Source organism: Ailuropoda melanoleuca, chromosome 7, assembly GCF_002007445.2.
Source record: "Ailuropoda melanoleuca isolate Jingjing chromosome 7, ASM200744v2, whole genome shotgun sequence".
Taxonomy (NCBI): Eukaryota; Metazoa; Chordata; class Mammalia; order Carnivora; family Ursidae; genus Ailuropoda; species Ailuropoda melanoleuca.
In genome coordinates, this window is record NC_048224.1 from 90,541,542 (window position 1) to 90,546,968 (window position 5,427).

Here is a 5,427-nt window from a genome sequence, read left to right on the forward strand (position 1 = left end):
ATATAAGAAATAACAGGTGTACCTACAGCCCTGTTTTTAAAAATAGAATATTTTAAGTACCCCTGAAACCTGGAAATGTTACTTTCTCTGTCCTTGTCTTTTTCTCTACCCTTAGATGCGATCACTGTTCTGAATTTTGTGTTCATGATCATCTTGCTTTTTGATGGCTTCAAAATGTGTATTTGCAGCCTGAATAATACGTTATTTAATTTTGCATGTTTCTGATTATAAATGGAGTCATACTATATGTACTCTGCAGCTTGATTTCTTTTTGCTCAGTATTGTATTCATGAGATCATTTCTTATTAGGGAGTGTAGCCACACTTTATTCATTTTCACTGATGTGTGGTATCCCATGTGAGATGACACAGCATTTATTTATCCATCCTAGTGGGTTGTATCTAGGTTTTGCTATTGCACACAGCAGTGTTTGAATATGCTTTGCACACATCCTCTGTGCACATGTGCAAGAGCTTCTCTTGAGAATGAGTCTAGGGTTGGAATTGCTGAGTCATAGGTTTATGTGTATTTTAGACTAGATAAAGCCAAAATGGTCTCCAAAGTAATTGTCCAAATATACACTCCCAGTGGCAGAGTTTATGAGTGTTGGATGTTCTGCATTCTCTCTTGCATTTGGTATTGCCAAACTTTTAATTCTTGCCATATTGGTAAGTGTGAAGTGTTAATTCATTATAGCTTTAATTTGCATTTCCCCAATCACTAATGAGGTTGAACATTTTTCTCCCTGTATTTAGAGGTTGTTCATATTTTCCTTCCTGTGAAGTGCCTGTTCAAGTAACCTGCCCAATTTTTAATTGTTTTGTTTTGTGTGTTGATCTGTGCTTCTTTATCATGTATTTCATCAAATCTAAGAGATCACTGATTGTAAGAGGTGTTACTATTTTATTTATCACTAAGAAATAAAAATACTAACAAATTGTGGCACCCTGTTGATTGAAAGATGCATCTGATTTAAAAGACACTAAAATATGAAAGAAATGTGCATTTCAGAATGATGAAATATTATATATTCTGGATATTAATCCTTTGCCAATTAAATGTATTTTAAACTATATTCTCCAGTTTATATTTTGTTTCTATCTTCCTTGTACAGTCTTTTAATGCAAACTAGTTCTTAATTTAGTATTTTACTTTAAGACTAATTTTAAAATCCCTTCCTCTATGCTTTGTACATTTTATGTCTCAAGGAATCTTTGTCATGCTGAAGTCATAAAAAAAATTTTCAGTATTTTCCTTTATACATTTCATGGGTTTGCTACCCACATTTGAGATTTTAGTTCACCTGTAATTGATTTTGGAGTATGACCTGAGGAAGGTTTCAAAATAACAGCAATTGTTCTAGCATCAAAAAAGCCCATTTTTTACCAACTGCCCTATAATTCTACTTCCATCTTAAATCAGATGTCTGTTTTGTGGGTGGGTCTGTTTCTGGGCTCCCAAATCTGTTCCATTAGTATATTTGTTTCTTCCAACACCATTACCATGCAGATGGGTGTGGATCTACCATCAAGGTCCAGAAGCTTAACCATCAATACCTCCTCACTTCAGTACCTCTCATTTGCTTGGATCCCTGGTTTAATATTTATAATTTTGGATTATTTTCTCTAGAAGGGTATTCCATTTGCATAAACTTTAGGCCCTACTTAACCTGGATCCACCCTTTTGTGCAATCTCACACTATTAACTCAAGTCTTCTGGAATGCCTCGCCTATTCTCGGGCCTTTGCTTTTTTGTATGCATTTTAGAATCCCGTTGTCATTGTTCATAAATAAACTGCAGTATTTTCAGTGGAATTACATCACATCTCTGAGTAAAATCGGGAAACATTGACATCTTTGCCATATTGAGTTTTTCAACCCATGATCATGGTGTGTCTCTCCATTTATTTAGCTGTTCACTAATGTCTTTCAATAGTTTTCTCTCTCTTTTTTTTTTTTTAAAGTAAGCTCCATGCCTAGTGCCAAGCCCCACGCAGGGCTTGAACTCAGAACCCTGAAATCAAGACCCGAGCTGAAATTGAGAGTTGGATGCTCAACTGACTGAGCCACCCAGGTGTCTCAAGTTTTCTAACTTCTTATGAAGATTTTGCATTTCTTTTATTAGCTTTATTTCTCATACTTCATGTATTTGGGGGGTACTGTAATGAATATCTTTTAAAAAATTGTATTTTCTAAATGTTGTTGATGCTGTATAGAAATGCAATTGAATATTGAGTACTGATTTTGTATTTGGTAGCTTTGTTTATCTTTATTATTAGTTCTAATAGCTTAGTGTTGGGGAAATCATATATTAGTATTGTCAGTTTTGTTTCTCTTTTTCCAATCATACTCCCGCCTTCCTTCCATTCCTTCCTCCTTCTCTTCCTCTCTCTCTTCCTTTTCTCCTTTCCTTCATTCTTGTCTTACTACACACCTAGGGTCTCCAGTGCAATGTTGGAGAGATGATCATCACCTTGTCTTCGTTTTTAAAAACAGCTTTATTGACAGAAGGGGGAATGAACCATGAGAGAGTATGGACTCTGGGAAACAAACTGAGGGCTTCAGAGGGGAGGGGGGTGGGGGAATGGGATAGGCTGGTGATGGGTAGTAAGGAGGGCACGTATTGCATGGTGCACTGGNGTCTTCCTTGTTCATAGACTGGAACCTTATCAGTTGACTTTGAGTCCAGACTTCTGCAAAGACAGCTAGTGGATTTGTTAGTGGGGTCTGAAAAGACACAATAGCTGATGAGGGAGAAACAGTTTTCTGAAAAACAAGCTTTAGACTTTCTGCTAGTTTCAGGGTACCTGGGTGGCTCAGTTGGATAAGTGTCCAACTCTTGGTTTCAGCTTAGGTCATAACCTCACTGTCATGAGATTGAGCCCTGTGTGGGGCTCCACTCTGAGCACAGAGCCTGTTTGGGATTCTCTCTTTTCTCTCCGCCCCCACTCATGTGCCTGCTCTCTCAAACAAAACAAAACAAAACAAAATTAAAAAAAAACAAAACAGAAAACAAAACCCAAAAACTTCCTGCTAGTTTCAGCTCCATTAACCGTATGGAGCGCAGTTTCAGTTGGTTGGTGAACATTTGGGTCATGTCCACTTTTTGGCTATTATGAATAATGCCACTGTGAGCATTCATGTACAAGTTTTTGTGTGGACAAATGTTTTCTGTTCTCTTATGTTTATATCTAGAAATGAAATTCCCAGGTCATATGTTAACTCTGTGTTTCATCTTTTGAGGAACTGACAAGATTCTTTTTTAAAGTGACTGCATCATTTTATACACCCTCCAGCAGGGTATGAAAGTTCCAATTTCTTCACATTCTTGCCAACACTTGTTATTGTCTGTCTTTTTGATCATTGCTATCCTTGAGGGCATTAAGTGTTACTTCTTCAGGGTTTTGCATTTCTCTGAGGGGTAATGATGTTGAATATTTTTACAAGTGTCCATCTATCTTCTTTGGAAAAATTTTTATCAGGTCTTTTGCCCATTTTTAAATTAGGTTGTGTGTCTTTATTTTTGAGTTGTGAGAGTTCTTTATGTATTCTAGGTGCAAGTCCTTTATCAGATGTGTGATTTGCAAATATTTTCTTCTATATGGGTTGTATTTTCATTTTCTTGATGGTGACCTTTGAAACACAAAAGTTTTTAATTCTGAGGAAGTTCACTTTATGTTTTTTTTTTTTTTCTTTTTGGTCATGTGTATTTTTGGTATCATATTTAAGAAGACTTTGCCTAATCTGAGATCACGAAGATTTATGAGCCCTCTAGGCTTTTCAAGAAATCTCTTTTAAGAAATTCTCCTTCTGAAAATACTTGGAATTCTATCAAATGCAATTTACTTGCAATTATTGGAATGACTGTACTTTTTCTTATTTAATAGTTTACTGTAGTCAATTATGTTAAGTTGATTCTTTAATGTTAAACCAAACTTTCAATCCTGGCATATATCCAGTTTGTGCATGAGAGTATCTTTTTTTTTCACATATTGCTTGATTTGATTTGATAGTATTTTATTTAGGAGTTTTACATCTATGTTCATAAACGAGATTGACTCTGTCATTTTTTTTCTCAAACTGTCTTTTCCAGATTTTAGAACTGAGGTTATGATGCCAGCCTCATAAATTGAGCTGGTGAGTATTCCCCCTTTTACTCTTCTCTTGGGTAGATTTCTGTAAGATTAAAATTATTTGTTTCTTGAATGTTTGATAGAATTTTCTGGCAAAACCCTTTCTTTGTATTTCTGTATGGAAAGACTGTTAACTATTGATTCAAGTTTTTTAAAAAGGGACTTAAGATTATGCAAGTTTTTTTTATTTCTAGGAATTTTGTAGGAATTTGCCCATCTCATTTAAATTTTCAAATTTATTGGCATAGAATTGTTCGTAATATCTTTATTCTTTAAAAAAAATTTCTACCGCATGTAGTTGTATCTTCTTTTTATTCCTAAAAACGTATGTTTGTGCCATTTTTTTCTTGATCAATATTGCTGGTGTTTTGTCAGTATTCTTGCTTTTGTCAGAAACCTAATTCATGGCTTTGTTCATATTTTCTGTTACACTGACTCTCCCATTGATGAACTCCAGGTTGCCCCAATTCCCTATTTTCCTAAGCAGAGCTACAGTGTGCATCCCCAACACATCTCCTTTTGGACCTATGTGGGAAGTTGCCTGGAATGTATTCAGGACCAGATTTTCTGGGCCAGAGGGAATGCATACGTGTAGTTTAAATAGGCAGGGCTGATTTCTCTCATTAGTCTATAATTTCAGTGGTGGTGGATGGGGATTCCTGTGTCCCCACATCCTCACCTAACACTTGAGTTCATCCACCTTTCCAATTTTAACAGTTTTAATAGGTATAAAGTGATAAGCATTTTTGTTTTAATTTGCATTCTCTGATTACCAGTGTTTTGGTACATTTTATTATGTGCTTGTTGCTTTTTTGGGGTGTTCTTCTGTACCGTGCCTGTTCATACGCTTTGCCTGTTTTGTTTGTTTTTGTGGTGTCTGTCCTTTGCTCATTGATTTGAAATCATTTTTGTGATATTCTACATAGTAGTCTTGTCAGATTTAGAAGCCGCAAATATATTCTCTGTTTTCTTGGCTGTTTATTGTTTTCCATGGTAAATTTTGCTGAATAGAAGTCCTTAAGTCTGGTGTAATCAAATTCATCAGTTCTTTTCCCTAATGGTGTATGTATTTAAAGTTTTGTTTAAGAAGTTCTTCCCAATACTAGATTACTTACTATTTTTTTCTTCTAGTAACTTTATCCTTTTACCTTTTATATTTATTTCTTTAATTCATCTAGAGTTCAACTTTGTAGGTAGGGTTGGGAAGAAATCTGGCTTGTTTTCCTTCATATAACAAGACAGTTTTCCTAATAGCATCTACTGAAGCATCTATCTTTCCCTATTGATTTTTGATG